Raw genomic sequence first — 15,501 nt, forward strand, 5'->3', positions numbered from 1 at the left:
ATAGAAGTGGCATGCTTGATGTCATTTATTATGGATGGACAATCGGTCGACATCGCCTCCATCATAGCCAATGAGATGAGAAAAGTGGCAACAAGTGGAACAAAATTTGGTGGAAAGGCCGGAAATCTCATCTACTCAGGATTGATTATGGGGCTGTGCAAGAAAGCCAATGTAGCAATCCCACAGGAAGTACACTTCAATATTACCACTGTCATTAATGATTATTTTGTGAACAGGTTTTGTGAGGGGGCAACAAACAGGGCTGAAAGAGCAGGAACCTTCACTTCCAGGCCGCATGCACGCCGTATGCCTGCTTTCAATCAAATGGAGTTCGCATCATACTGCTGTGAGAACTTTGAGGCTTCGAGAAGGTCTCAAACCTTTCTTTTTGATGCCATGCACCAGCAATTTCAGAACACTTTCTTGGCACCAGATGCGCGCACTTTCCCAACTCAGGCGGACTACCTCGCATATGCTAATTGGCCTGAGGGCAGGCCAGCTTTTATGGGAGGTGCTGGAGGTAGTGGCAAGGCTAGTGAAAGTGGTGCCGCAAATGTGGATGCTGAGATGGAAGATGTCATAGGTCCGGTAGGAGGCGGTGATGATGAAGATGTTTGAAGACGTAGTTTGGTAGTTTTAGTTTAGTTTTTAATTTCCAGCAATTTTAATTCCTAGCATTTTAATTCTAGTACTTTAGTTAAAGTTGGTTTATTGTATTTTGATTTAATTAAGTAGTTGACACTTTTGAAGACTAGTTTGCATGTTTTGCTTGTGTGTGTGATTTAAATTGTGATTTGTGAATTTGAAATTTGATTTACCCTACTTGCTAAAAAAAAAAATTGTTTAATTGTGCTTATTCATTGAAGCGAAGGAACAAAGTTGCAAGAGATGGTGTGCTTAATGGATGCGATTGGGGTGGTGATGATAAGAGTGGTATGAGGCAATTTCAAGGTACATTTTTATCGCTTACTAGACTTGGCAATAATCGTGTGATGGTTTGTGCAAAAGTTCATAGCATAAGTTCTTTGAGTTACATGTCTTTTTGAATCAATTATAACTTAGCCATATGTGAGGTAGTTTTCCATTGTATACTAAATTGCGGGATACCGAACATTATTTTGACACACTCTTATTATGTTTAATCATGCATTAATCCTTGTTGTGAACAATTGTGAAAATGATAGAGGCATTGATTGTTTTGAGAGAAACCACTTGACCAAAATGTTAAATCAATCAACCTTGTGAGGAAAAATCCCTAGTTCCCCCTTTGAGCTTGTTAGGATTCATTAAATTCATCATTGCATAAACTTTTGCATGAATGAATCCTATTCTTTTTTGTGAGTAAACCCTCAACCAAATTGGTTGCAATTAATTTTCCTTAGGGAGCATTGTTGTTTATCAAAGTTGGTATGAAAAGAACAAAGTTGGGGAGAAATACAAGTGTTGTAAAAAAAATAAAAAAAATAATAAAAAATAATAAAAAATAAGTGGTCCATAAAAGAAAATAAGTATTCCTTGTGAAAAAGAACAACTGAATACTTTTGAATCAAAGTGGAGCCAAGGAAAAAGAAGTAACACTTGTCATGAGTAATAAGAAAAGGCTCCCGGTTGTGTGTTGTGAAAAAGTAAAGAAAATTGGATTATGAGGAGGTGTTGTTGAGTGAATTGAGAAGAAAATGCTCTCTTAGGATTTTGTTCGATTTTTCGAAATATTATCCCTTCTTTGTAACCCAAGCCACAGTATAACCTTTGAAAGACCTCTTGATTCTCATTTTGTTCACATAATTGGTGTTTGTTTTGATGAATGCATAATTGGACTTGTTGTTGATTTAATTGTTCGGATGAGTGAAAGAAACCTTCATATCTTCATTATTCACAAATTGTGTGTAGGTGATTCAAACTTGACATGTACTTGTTGGAACTTTTTTATTTGTATTTTTGTGCACAACCATTATGCTGTTGTCGTCTTGTCTAGATTTGAGATAAATGTATCGCGAAAAGGCCATGTACTTTTGAACCATCCAATTGTTTGAAATTTTGTGAAACATTCTCTTGCTATACTTTGCTTCCTTTGGTGGTAATTTTTGTTTAGGGACAAACAAAATGGCAAGTTGGGGAGAGTTGTTAGGGGCTAAATAGTAGTAAATTCCACATCTTTTTATTTGCCCCTTTTAACCAATTTTTATTCAAATCATATGTTTTTAATCACACAATAGGCAAGTATGTAATTATTCTTGTTCTAATTCTAGTTGAGTAGGTATTTCACTCTGTTTGCTAGTTTTGTAGAATTTTGCTTCAAGAAGTTGTGGATTTGAATGACAAAGAATGAGCCGAGCAAGAGAACCAAGAAATCAAGCCAAGAAGTGAAAATCCATTATGTTCGCGCCGCGTCCTCATGTTGGCGCCGCGAACTGAAGAAAATCCTGCCAGCGTGTTTAGTTCCAATTCTGACTTTTGAGAGGCATGTGCGCAAGGTGGCGTGAAAGACAGCAAAAAAGCACTTTTGGAGTTATTGGTTTCTATTGGTCATTTAAGGAGGCAAGAGGAATAACAATCATTTCTTTTTGTCTTATTGGAAAGAGAAACTTTGTGTAATTTGGATATATCTCCATAACTTAGAGATTTTTAGATATGGCATTATTGAAAAGACAGAATAGAGAGAAAATAGGGAAGAAAGCAAAAACGAATTTCACCATTCTTGTGAGCTTGCAACCATGGTGATGAGGAGCTAAATCATTTTTCTTTGCTAAGATTAGAGGTAGCTATTCTTCAGAACTCTATGTATCTCTCTTAAACACTTACATATGTGAATCTCTCATTGATTGAATATAGTATGAATCTCTTGTTTTGAAATCTTATCTTTGATTTATATTATTGTTGAAAAAGATAATATAAATATTGTTTTAGAGATTTATTCAAACAATGCATGAATCATAGAAATAGATCTATGGATTGTTTATCACTTGTATTGCTAGATAATGATGGTTAGATGCATGTTTAGGTGAAGAAATTACCTAAAGTTTTATTTAACAATTATTACAATATTATTTAGGAATAAATAATATTGAGGCAATACTAGATTGTATTCATGAAATTAGAATTCATATACATGGTTTGAGGAAATGCATGAGTTTGGAATAGTGAACACTAATCTTGGCAAAGCTTTTTTTATTTGAGAATATCATATTTTACTATCTTAGTTTATTTCTAAAATTCGAGATAAATTCCAAACACAAACCAAACCAATTTTTACTTATCGACTTAAAATGATTGCAACTATAGAACGACGGTAATATCACCCAATCTCTGTGGATACGATACAAAAATATTTGCCAAAAGTATACTTTTCAACAGTATGTTAATTTTTTCCATGCGAAGGAGATGGAATAAGAATCTAAGATCTTCAAGCATTATTCGGTCTTGGTCTTCCTTTATGGGATGAAAGTTAAAAACCAAAACTTGATGCCAGATCCTGCCTATAAATGCAATAAATGCTTTGTTAGGGTCAGTAAATACCACCCTCATAACATCAGAGATAAGCTTGCTATCATATTCAGCAATGCGGGCTCCATTGGCTTCACACTTCATCACTCTTGAAATTAGCTTCGTAGTGATGGTGATAGGGAAACCAAAGATGTTGGAGTGGATAGCTTCTCTGCCCTCACGATCCCTATGGACAATTGCATTTCTCCAGAAGTTGGCTAGAACAGATGGATAGATAGCTCCATCTAAGATGGTTAGTGTTATACCCCAAAATTTGCCCGCATCTTTTTCAGAAAAAAAGGCAACAGACTTTTGTCTAAAAAATTAGGAGTTTCATATAATCTTGGATTTTATTTCACAAATATCCTGATTTTTATGAATACTCGGTTTTTAGAATTTTTCTTATACGGTATTTTGGTTCGCTGTTGAATTTATTCTTACACAAAACACCAAATACTGTTTATCATTTCACACACGCTGTTTATTTGAGATTTATTTACAGATAAATAGCACTGATGCAATTGGTACAGAATTAAATCTTTTTGCAGGCGCAGAGTCCGGGGATTCAGACTGTACTGGTAACAAGTAAATTATTATTAGTTTTTGTTTCCCACTAACTTTTGTACTATATTCTATTATTTTCAAAATCTTTTCCTTTCTTTTCAAATCTCTTTCTTTCAAAATCAAATCCTAACTTTATTCTACACATCTCTCTTTTTCAAACCCTACCACACACTTTCTTTCAAATCCTACTACCACTCAAGTTTTCCTTTTTTGTACGGAATCACTTCATTCCCCAACGTCTCTATCCTTCTTTTTACTCTATAAATACATCTCATTTTTTCCATAAAATCTCACATCAAATTTTAACTCATCTCTCAAATTTCTACCTCATATTCATTCTCTCTTCTTCCCCGGCAAAAATGGCGAAGCGGATGGATACGTGTTTTCTTATGGTCATCACCGTCGTGGTGGTAATTATGTCTTTCTTCTGTCTGCATAGTCCTGAGAAATGCGGACCTGGGTTGTTTACACTCCCAATCATCTATATGTTATTATTTATAGCATGGGTTATTAATCGTCATTCTTAAAGTTTGTCGTATCTTTTGTTTTCAAATAACGTACCGTTTACTCGTCGTACTGTTCATTATATTATGTAATATTTGTACTGTCAGTATTAAATGTCGTACTATCTGTCGTACTGTTGTTTAATTATTAAGATAATATTTTGTGTGTCTTCTGCCAGTTAAATATTTATTTTTCTGTGCATTAAATGTTTTTCAGGGTTATTATCGGTAATTTCGTTCGCGTACGGTATATTTTATTTATTTATTATGTTTGTGTTTTTCTAACAACTCATGTAAATAAATTTTCACCATTAACACAACAAAAAACAAAAAGAAAAAATTAACTTTAACTGTTGAATTTTCACTTTAACTGCTACGTTAATGCCTGAACAGTCAGTTGACAGTCAAACCCGCTGACAGTGCAATTCTCCGTGTTTTGTACCATCAATCAAATAAATATTTTGCATTGAAAAATTCCAAGATTTTTGTTCTAGAAGTCTTCTAAACATCACATGATCAACAGAAACTCAGCACTGCACAAAAATCAGGTACGCTTAACTGTCTCCTACACAAACAGTCCTTAACTAGGGTTTTTGTTTTTTCAGGAGAACAAGTTTTTTGAGACCTCAAATGGATTTCATGGACCTCCATATGTCTCAAAGTACCACCATACAAATTTTCAAACTTCAATTCGCTCAGACGCACAGTCCGCAGCTCAAACAGTCAACAGACGACCAGTTTGACCGAAAAGTCAACAGACAGTCAAAAATGAAATTTTTTGTCAACATCCATATTTTGTCAAAAGACTCATCATTTGATCATTTGTTGATCATAATTCATCAAGGAAAGATCAAAAATCAACAAAACCCTAAGTTTCAAAATTAGGGTTTTCTCCTAAAAAGTCAACTGAACTTTGACTGACCATAACTCTCTCCTCATTCATTCAAAAAATTCCAACCAAAGCTTGTTTTGAAGGAAATTCAATTATATTTCAAATGCAATTGGTCCCATGGTCATTGGATTCACCATTTGAAAAATATGAGCTCAGACATTACAGGTCATTTTCAAAGTCAACAAAAAGTGGTTTTTTGTCAAAGGCCATAACATCAAGATAACTTCTCCAAATGAAAAAAAGTTTCCAAAGTGGCTTGTAGAGGACATCTTGAGGTTTCTAAAAAGTACAAGAACTCCTTCATATGATAAAAATTGAGGGATTTATGCCTTGTTGAAGTTGGCTATTTTTTGGGAAAATGCATGAAACCAACATTGATCAAAAGTGTTTTTTTTTCAAAAGGCGCCAAGTATACATGATCCAAACATGTTCCCAACAATGCTAAGGGCCTCCCACGACCAACCTAAGGCCCATAACATTTTATTTCTTTTTTTGGTTTAATTTTGTTTCATTTAAAATTAAATTGAAAAAGAAATGGTGAAGGATAATGTTATGTAGCTTTGTTCTTAAGCATGAGTCACCAAGAATCATTCAAAGCTCTTCAGCATGAAAGGGTACAGCAGGCCTAGGGCAAGAGGGTGAAGAAAAATCAAGCCATGGTTGCTTGAATTCAAAGCTTTATATATTATAAAATTCAAAGATTCAAAGAAACATCAATGCTTGGTAGCTTAGTTTTTAACTACTTCTATGGTCTATAAATGAAGTAGAACACTTCATTAATCAAGAGACACGAATTCAGAACCATACTCTTGCTTGTAATACACTTGTAACACACTTGAAATTTTGCAAGAAATTTAAAATTCGAATTTTAAGTTTCAGTTAGTTTCAATCCAAACTAAGTGTTCAAACATCATCTCTGAACTTCATTGAACCTATCCAAATAAGTTTTAAGCATCAAAGCCTCACAAATCGAGCCACACAAGCCACGGTTTGTTCAAACATAAATCACCTCATATCTGATCATTCATGCATGTTTAACAAGATGTAGACATATATTTGAGCTTAGTTTATTATTCTGATCGTTTCTGGATATTTAATTGAAGTTTGGTCACGTATCCATGAAGATACCATTTTAGGGTTCTTCAACTTTATTTTGGGGTTTTTAGCTAGAGGCAAAATTAGACCAAAATAATGCCATGATTGAATTCAGTGGATCATGACGAATAGAATGGACAGGTCGCGAAAATTTTTTGTGCATGTTTACCCCTATTCGTTATTTTGCAGGGATGAAGTTCATCTATTACAGCGTTTTTTGACAAAAACGCTGTTAAAAGTGAAGGCTAGAGGTTGAAGACGAAGGCGTGACGCCATCTGATTGACCAGTTTGAAAAACGCGCGTTTTGTTTTATCCCTGGATCTGATGCTTCGCTGACTAGGCTATTTCCATGTGCCACGCATTTCTGACCATCAGATCATTCTGATTCTCTCATCTAACGCTCCTTGTCTTGCAGGTTCACCATAGACCCTAGGGGTTTGCCACACTGAATCATATAAATTAATAATTTATTAATTAATTTGTTTTTTCTTGCATAATTAATTAAAAATACCTTCAAAAATCCAAAAATAATTTTAATTTCACTTTTAGGTTTATAAAATAATCTATTATTTTTTGACATAATAATATTTTATTTTTCTTAATATTTAAAATATTTTGTCTAATTAATTAGTATATATTTATATATTTGCTTTTTAATTATTTCAACCAATAAAAAAATCATAAAAAAATTTGTTCTTTATATTAAATTTAGTTTATATATTATAGACTAATTTTGTACATATTTAGAATATTTTTCTCTTTAAGTTTTAATTATTTGTATAATTGTTTATATAATTATATGTTAATTTAACTTATTAGTTTCCAAAACAACTTCAAAAAATCAAAAAAAAATAGTTTTTATTTTAAAATTAATTAACAAGCAATATGAAAATATTTTAAACTTAATTTTTAGGTTTAAATTTTATTTCTACCTTTTTCTCATTTTAATTAAATTAATTATGCATTAATTATAATTAAAATCAACCATCCAAAAAACCAAAAATATTTCTTTTATCTTATTGCAATTTAAATTCCTAGATAAAGTGTATAGGTTGTCAAATTCATGTAAATAGCGTAGTTTACATTTCTCGCACAATCGATGTTATAGCGTAGATTTACTTTCCGCATTTTACATTTCCACATTTTAATTCCAGTACATATAAAACTGCGTGTATGTCAAAGATAAAAACTGAAGCGTTAGATCACTAACTTCAAAGATAAAATATCTGAATCAAAAAACACAATCACACTTGCACCTCTTAGGGTAATCCCTCTGTTACTCTTTTCAAAATCCAAATTCTACTGTTTCAAATACAAAATCGAACTTTTGTTTACATCCGGTAAAAGGAGAATTTTCTAAAGGAAATGGGAAAAGACCTTATAAACTTAGGGTAGACCTCCTAATTGCTTGCTCAAATCAAAACAAACAAATCTCTCATATATCATTGTTTTTCAAAATAAAACTTTCAAAAAAAAAAGACAATACTTGGTATATATCCAAACAAGGATCATTACGAAGTTAACGTTCTTTTTTCAAAACATCCTTCGAAAGGTAAAACACTTTGTATACATCCGCACAAGGATCATTATAAAGTCAATTACAAAATGAATTTTAAAACCACATACAAGCATTTCAAGGCAAGACAAACGATTCAAACAAGTGAGCTAAGCAATTAAGAGCCCATGGATAACCATGGATACAAAGGGGTGCTAATACCTTCCCTTTGTATAACCTACCCCCTTACCCAAAATCTCTTAAAGGTCTTTTTCTGTTTCTTTTATAAACCTTTCCTTAATTGGATAAAATAAAAGTCGGTGGCGACTCTCTGATTTTCAAAACTCAAAAACAAAAGAAGAGTCAGTTCGTATCTCTCACACGAGAGGTAGTAAAGCAACCGAGCGCACGACAGTTAGGTAATACTCTAAGTTCTGCTTTGCGAACATAAGAGTAAGGTTAATCTTTTGTTCATCAAAATCAATGGGAGAAAGAATTATTTCTTTGATGATGTGAGAAATGTTTTTTGTGTTAAGGGAAGACATGATGAAGAAAGCAAAAGAGTTTGTTTTGTTTAAGAGAGAGAGAAACTATTGTTGGTTTGGAATAACAAAATGAAAAAGATTGAGAGGCTTATATAGGAGTAACCCACGTTGGGGTTAATTACGCAAAAGCAGTTGTGGTGGGCCACATGTTACATCCCTAGGGGGAGTTGTATAGTCTGTCGCGTTTGCACCTTGGAAGTTGAAACTGAATCATTACACGACCGACACACTCGAGGATTGAGTAGACGTTTGGGAAAACGTGTCATGATTAATTGACGGTTACTTGCTTGGGGAACCCAAAAGTCTAATCGAAGTTCAGTGACCATAGGGAATACCTAACGTTATGATTGTTCATAATATAGAGGTAATTATTGCAGTTAAGGGTAATGATTAAATGGAGATATTCAGCATTGCAAAAAATACAAATTTTGTTTTAAAGAGAATTACAAACAAAAGTAATAAAAAGACTAAAAGGGAATGGAGGCCTTCATTCGTTGATACTTGATCTTCGCCAAACCCATTTTGTATTGGGCGGCTACTTGGATCTCCTTTAGTCGAACAACCTCCGCATCCATGGCAGTAGCCTTTTCAACATGTTCGACGCTTTGCTTTGCCAACTTATCTGTTTCTGTGCTATCCAAGCTTTGAATAGCAGCTTGCTCTTTCTTTGCTTCGGAGATTGTCTGTTTCAGCTCTTCAATTTGAGATTCGCAGAGTTTAATAGAAGAAGCATAATTGTTGAATTTAGTTCGTGCTAATTGCTGGGCATCAAGCAATTTCTTAGAGGCTTCATAGGAGACAAGCGCTTCGTCGAATTTAGTAGATTTGGTGCGTTCGATTGACTTGATTTGCGTAGTAGCGTCCACTTCTCTGTTTTGTTCTGCTTGAACCTGATCAATTAGATTTTGAATATCAATGAGGGTTTCGCCTACATCAGTAGGGCAAGCAGTGATGTTAATCTTGCCTATCAACTTTTTGATGTTCGATCCAGCACTCACTTCTGTCTTCAATTTCTCAAAAAAGTCAACTTCAAAAACATAATCTTTCACTTGCTTCAAGAGATCATCATAAGATGTTTCAGATGCACTAGTGCAAGAAGGAGTTGAAGCCCCAGACATACTCTTATCAGAAGAGGATTCCCTCTGAGCCATCAATAGTTTCACGTATCTAAGAGGGTCTTTATGCTTCAGAGTAGTCATTTCCTCTTCAGTAAGTGGCAAGTTTGGATCTTGGGTTGCAGCAGTTTGAACAGGATTGGGTTGTGAGGTGTTTGCAACAGCTGTTTCGACGATATGATCTTTGTTCATTTCAGGTTCTGTCTCTTCCTCAATCATTCTTTCATTATGATCGAAAGTTTGTTCAACGTCCTCAGTGGATAGATTATCATCATAATCTCTAGGAAAACTGGCATGAAGAGGAAGATTGTTAGGAGTCTCTTCAGATTCCTCACCTCCTGAGTTGGCTTCTTTAGCGTGTACCAAATCTTTGTCCAGGACTTCGCCGGGAGAAGAAATCTCTTGCTCTTGTTGAGCGTCAGTCTGTTCGAGCAATGGTGCCCCAGTCAAAGATCCTTTGTTTTGAGCAACATTACTTTGGGGTAGAGGTTGGTTTCCTTCATCTGATGAATCACCTTGGTTGGCAGCAGTAGGAGTCATGGTTTTTTCCAAAAGAGAAGAATTTTAGTATAGAAAAGAAACTAGTCTTTTCGTCAAACAAAGAATATTAAGAAATGCTTACCGGTTGAACATCAAGTTCAGAAGCATTGCTCCCAATGTACTCCAAAACCAATTGAACATCAGTTTCATTCATCGTTTGCTTACCGGTTAAATCCATATTGATGATACCATTTTCCCCTAAGTCAACTCTCTTTTGGGGTTAGGTTTTTAATCAACTTTGAAAAATCAATTAGGTTTAGGTACAAAAACCCTAAAACCTTAATTATGGTGATCCTTCTGACCTTTGATCTTTAGGACTACCATGTTGATATAACTTGTTGCTTTGATCTTTCCTTACTCATATACTTGTACATATACTTGTTAATTTACATTTTTGTACATTTATACATTATTTATGTTATTATCCTTGTATATATATATATATATATATATATATATATATATATATATATATACACACACATTGTTGAACTAACCCACATGCATGAGATATCTATCCATCCATCATACATCATACTCATTCATACATGAAATGATATTGAGGTATGTCACCCTTTTATTCATTCAACTTTTATCTTTGATTTTATACCTTGATATATTGTTGAATTCACCCTTGATTGTATCCATGATGCACATGTTATCACACACACACGCACTTGAGATATTCATCATGAATGATTGCTTGAGATGTTGCCTAAAACTCTAAAGGAATGGGAATGGTATTGACTAAAATTGTCAAGGTACTCACTCATCTTTCCAAACTCTTTTACTCCGTGCTTAGTATTAGAATTGTTAAAGCTTTGCACCCCACTTGTTTTAAAAAATGGTTTTGTATTGTTAAAGCTCAACCCTTTTAAACTCAACCCTTGGTTTTGTATTGATAAAGCTCAACCAATCTCTTTTATTAAACCTTAGCCTTGTACTGTTAAAGCTTGGCTCCTTTTATTAAACTTGTTAAGTATTTTAAAGCTTAACATTTTAAAAACCCGTTGAGTATTGTTAAAGCTCAACACCCGAAAAGATTTTGCCCCTTGGCCCTTTTATTTTCCTTTTAAGAGGAACTTCAAAAGATCTGATCTCCCTATTCCGAATGTTGATGTCAAGGACTGCTTATAAATATCGAGTTCGAATAATGTTCAATTAACCAAAAACTAGAATTTGGGTTTTGTTTTGAAAATTGTAAATTAAAATAAGTACATATAATTGAATAATAAATTGGCTTTGACAAATATGAGGAACATGCTAGGGCAAGGCGTATGATTTAACATGTAAAACTCTAAATTCTTATTTCAATAACAAGTTCCAAATAATGAACTACCAGCTCTTAAGTTTATTTTTCCCTAAAACCTTAGTGGAAAAACCTTTAAACATTCATTCCTAATCCCTGTGTATATAAAAATTAGTGATGAAATTTATCATTTAAATTATCAAGAATGTATCGGTTCTTATAGGGTATCCCTATTCCTAGGTGATATCTACTACAATATAATCGATCAAAGGATTTAACAACGGCAGTCCAACCCTAATTGTTAGCCATGAGTCAATCCCTATTGGCCTGAAAGGGAAAACATTAAAGACATTGAACGATTAAATTGATTATGAAAAACAAAATTATTATTGGAAATAAGGAATGAAAGTGGTTTACAATGTCAAATCAGGGACACCCCCTAGTATTGCGGGCGGGGGGGGGGGGGGGGGTTAGCTACTCATATTGTTCAAAATAATTTCAAGATAAACATTAGACATTACAAGTAGTTGGATAACTTGGATCTTCAATTGCTTCTGCGCATGAAAATCTTCCGCCCTCCAATGACCTTAGTCTCTCCAATCTTCGACCGTGTAAAAATTCTTCGCTCTATCAAAATTCCTTTTTTCATCGTAAAAAATCTCCTAAATAGTGAAAAACCCATAGGCATGGTTTGAAAGTCCCAAAATACCCTTGCATCCTAATACTTGATCCAAAAAATGATAAAGGATGAAAATCGGCGTATTAAACTGACACGGTGGCCGTGTCAGCCTTATTCCCTTTACGATTATTAATTTATACTCGTGACATGCTCACACGGCCCGTGTCAGATGACATGGGCACCCGTGTTGCACCACGGGTTCTTCCCTTTGCAGTGCTCCTCTCTTGACACGACCCGTGTCAGGTGACACGGGTGGCCGTGTCAGGTGACATGAGTGGTCGTGTCAGGTTTTCTGTAACTTTACCATCAAATTCCTGAAACATCGGATTTCTCTACTTTCTCCCACCGGGTCCTTTGGGTCTTTCATTTGGACCAAAAAACAATTACACACAGTCAAAGCATAAAATGCAGAAAAACTATAAATAAAGCTCAAAACGGAAAAACGAGTAAATAACTTACAGTAAATAAAATTGACTCAAATGATCACAAATTCAAAGCAATGTACTACAAATTACCTGGATTGTTGTTGAATAAGTGATAGAAAATATAGTAGAAACGGTGACCGATCATACCTCGTGAAAGATAAGGATTTCACTCATTTGAACTTCAAAAAAACTGCAAAGTTTATAATGGAGATGATTAAGGATAAGAGAATTAATGTTCGGAGAAGATAAAATGCAGAAGAACAACCACGAGATTCAACGTCGATAGCATCAGGAAACATATTTTAGAATTTGAGTAAATTAGATTCAATTTTATGACTTGACAAGATTATTTGGTGGACATAATATAGTCCATCAAGCCATCATATGTTAAAAGGGAATTTTTCATGGCACCTTTATCATTACTCACCCACCTTGGTGAAAATTCAAAAATACCCCCTTTCGCACCGTTCAAAGTTTAAAATTCGAGCGCACCACTGTTAGACGCTGGCCTAAGGATCTAGAGGGGGGGGTGAATAGATCCAACACAGTTTTTCCGGGATTTTTACAGACTATAGCGAAAGCGGTTCTGAATCGACTTGCGTCTATTCCGGACCGCTATTGCAAAGGGTTATATGTGTTACAAAACCACAAGATATTCGAAATTCCGGATAAGGAGATATGCTATCGAATCAATACGTGCCACAACTGAATATCAATTAACTTCTAGATTGACAAACTTTGATTTACAATGCAGTAAGGTGGATTAAGCAAATAGACAAACACTTGGTGACAATATTTAAATTGATGCTAATTCAAGATGTGGTGAATTGTGATGTTTATGCAGAACTTTTAATTCACAATTTTAACACTTGAATCATTGATCAATTTAGCAATTATACCAATTATGAGCAAAATAAAAAGAAAAAGATAAAAGCGATAAGAACACGATATTTGTTTAGGCAGTTCGCCGATCGTCCTCGCTACGACTACGTCTGCCCCCAATTCCAAATTGAAATTGGGTAATCTTTCATTAATGTTGAAAGTAGTATATACAAAGAAGATAACAAAGCGATAAACGATAAACCAATTATGTCGATCCTTTGAATCTTCTTCCCCCTTAATCTTGAGCAAGATCAAGGTTATCCAAGAGCTTCACTTCGATTCCCTTCTGCAGTGTCTTGATTCCTTGAACTCCCAGTTCCTCAATCGTTACACTCAGCCGAATCCTCAATGAACGCCTCTTGATAAAAACCCCCAAGAACCACCCGTCGTGGAGGACAAAACCCGCAGATTTTATTCACCAACAAACCCCACAAACCTTCACCCACTAGGAATCTTCAATTCCGTTCCATGGACGTTATCGAACTCATCACTAACCCGCAACGCAAGAATGATTATGTGTAATTGTGTTGGAGATGATGAAGAACGAAGATGAGAAGCGTTTGTGTATCTTTCAGTCGTTGGTGTGTTTTGAATAATTACCCTTGCACAATATATATATGATTGCATAACAGTTAGAACCAAGAAAAACTGATTTTTGAACTTTCTTGATCAATTAGGTCGACCACTTGTAGTGCTTAGGTCGACCTAACAGAGCTTGCAGAATTTTGCTCCCAGTTAGGTCGACCTGTTGAAGGAGTAGGTCGACCAGAATCCTCTTCTGATGCATTCTGGGGACATTTTCACAGATTAGGTCGACCTAGTTGATGTGTAGGTCGACCTAACAGGCTGGTATGTAAAATTCATCAATTTAGGTCGACCTAAATGATGTGTGGGTCGACCTAGCAGGAGTATATGAATTTTTCTCCATTTTAGGTCGACCTGGGTTGATGGTAGGTCGACCTAGCTGCTGCTTTTCTGCATTCTTCTTGTTTTGCTTGTGTTGAGTCAACCTTTAATCATGTAAACATAATGGGTTGACCTATGAGTGATCAATGCTTGCTTTTCTTTAAGTTTTCTGCTTCCGTCTTGTTGTTTGAATGCTTATTTGAGTTTGCCATGAATCAAAAACATCTTTGAGTGTAATCTTGTATTCACATAACACTACAAACCCAATCACATAACTACACCAAATGTAAATAAAAACTATATCTGGAATACAAAATCTAGATGCACCTATGGATATTAAAATCTAGATGCTACCATTTAAGTGGCACATATATTATTTTCCTCTCAAATCCCCTGCCTTTGAAACCAAATAAGTAACTTCACTCAATAAGAAGAACAAAGCTCTCATTAACCTGATTCCAACATTTTTTCCACCTTTTCTCTCAACATATACTTTTGTTCATTCAAACAACCACCTTCATCAACTTCTACAACTTTTCATTCAAGAAAATCAACTTCATCTATCACATTTTGTTAGTTTCTTATTCTTTCCTTTTCTGCTTTTGATGCACGCAATGTGATTCCTTAAATCATTCTTGTTAAATTCCATTAGGTTACATCAAATTGAAACTAGTTAAGATACATAAGGTTACTTCCTTTGTTTTAATCTGTATGCATTTGGGTTGTCGGGTGTGTGCTAAGGTTTTCCACAAATTGTATTATCTCATATTGATGTACCTATCTTTGCAATACCCTGACACACTAAAGTGTATAAAATATTCTAGGAAGATAACAAAGCTTACTCAAATAAATGAACCTTGGATATAGAAAGTATTAGAGATATCTTAAATTGAAGGACTTATGTATGACAATATATAAATATATTTACCATGTTATTTTGTCCGCATTTATTGAGAGATGCAGAGACATCATCATTTCATCTTCCCATTTGTGACATGAGTATCACCCTTGATGATGCATCGTGTCTATCTTCGGATAAAATGAAGATTCACAATTAAAAAATTATATACAACAACAGCCATTGTTAACATATTACCACATTTGTTTGGACCAATCGTCGTGATACC

Source organism: Vicia villosa, unplaced genomic scaffold (assembly GCF_029867415.1).
Source record: "Vicia villosa cultivar HV-30 ecotype Madison, WI unplaced genomic scaffold, Vvil1.0 ctg.000716F_1_1, whole genome shotgun sequence".
Taxonomy (NCBI): domain Eukaryota; kingdom Viridiplantae; phylum Streptophyta; class Magnoliopsida; order Fabales; family Fabaceae; genus Vicia; species Vicia villosa.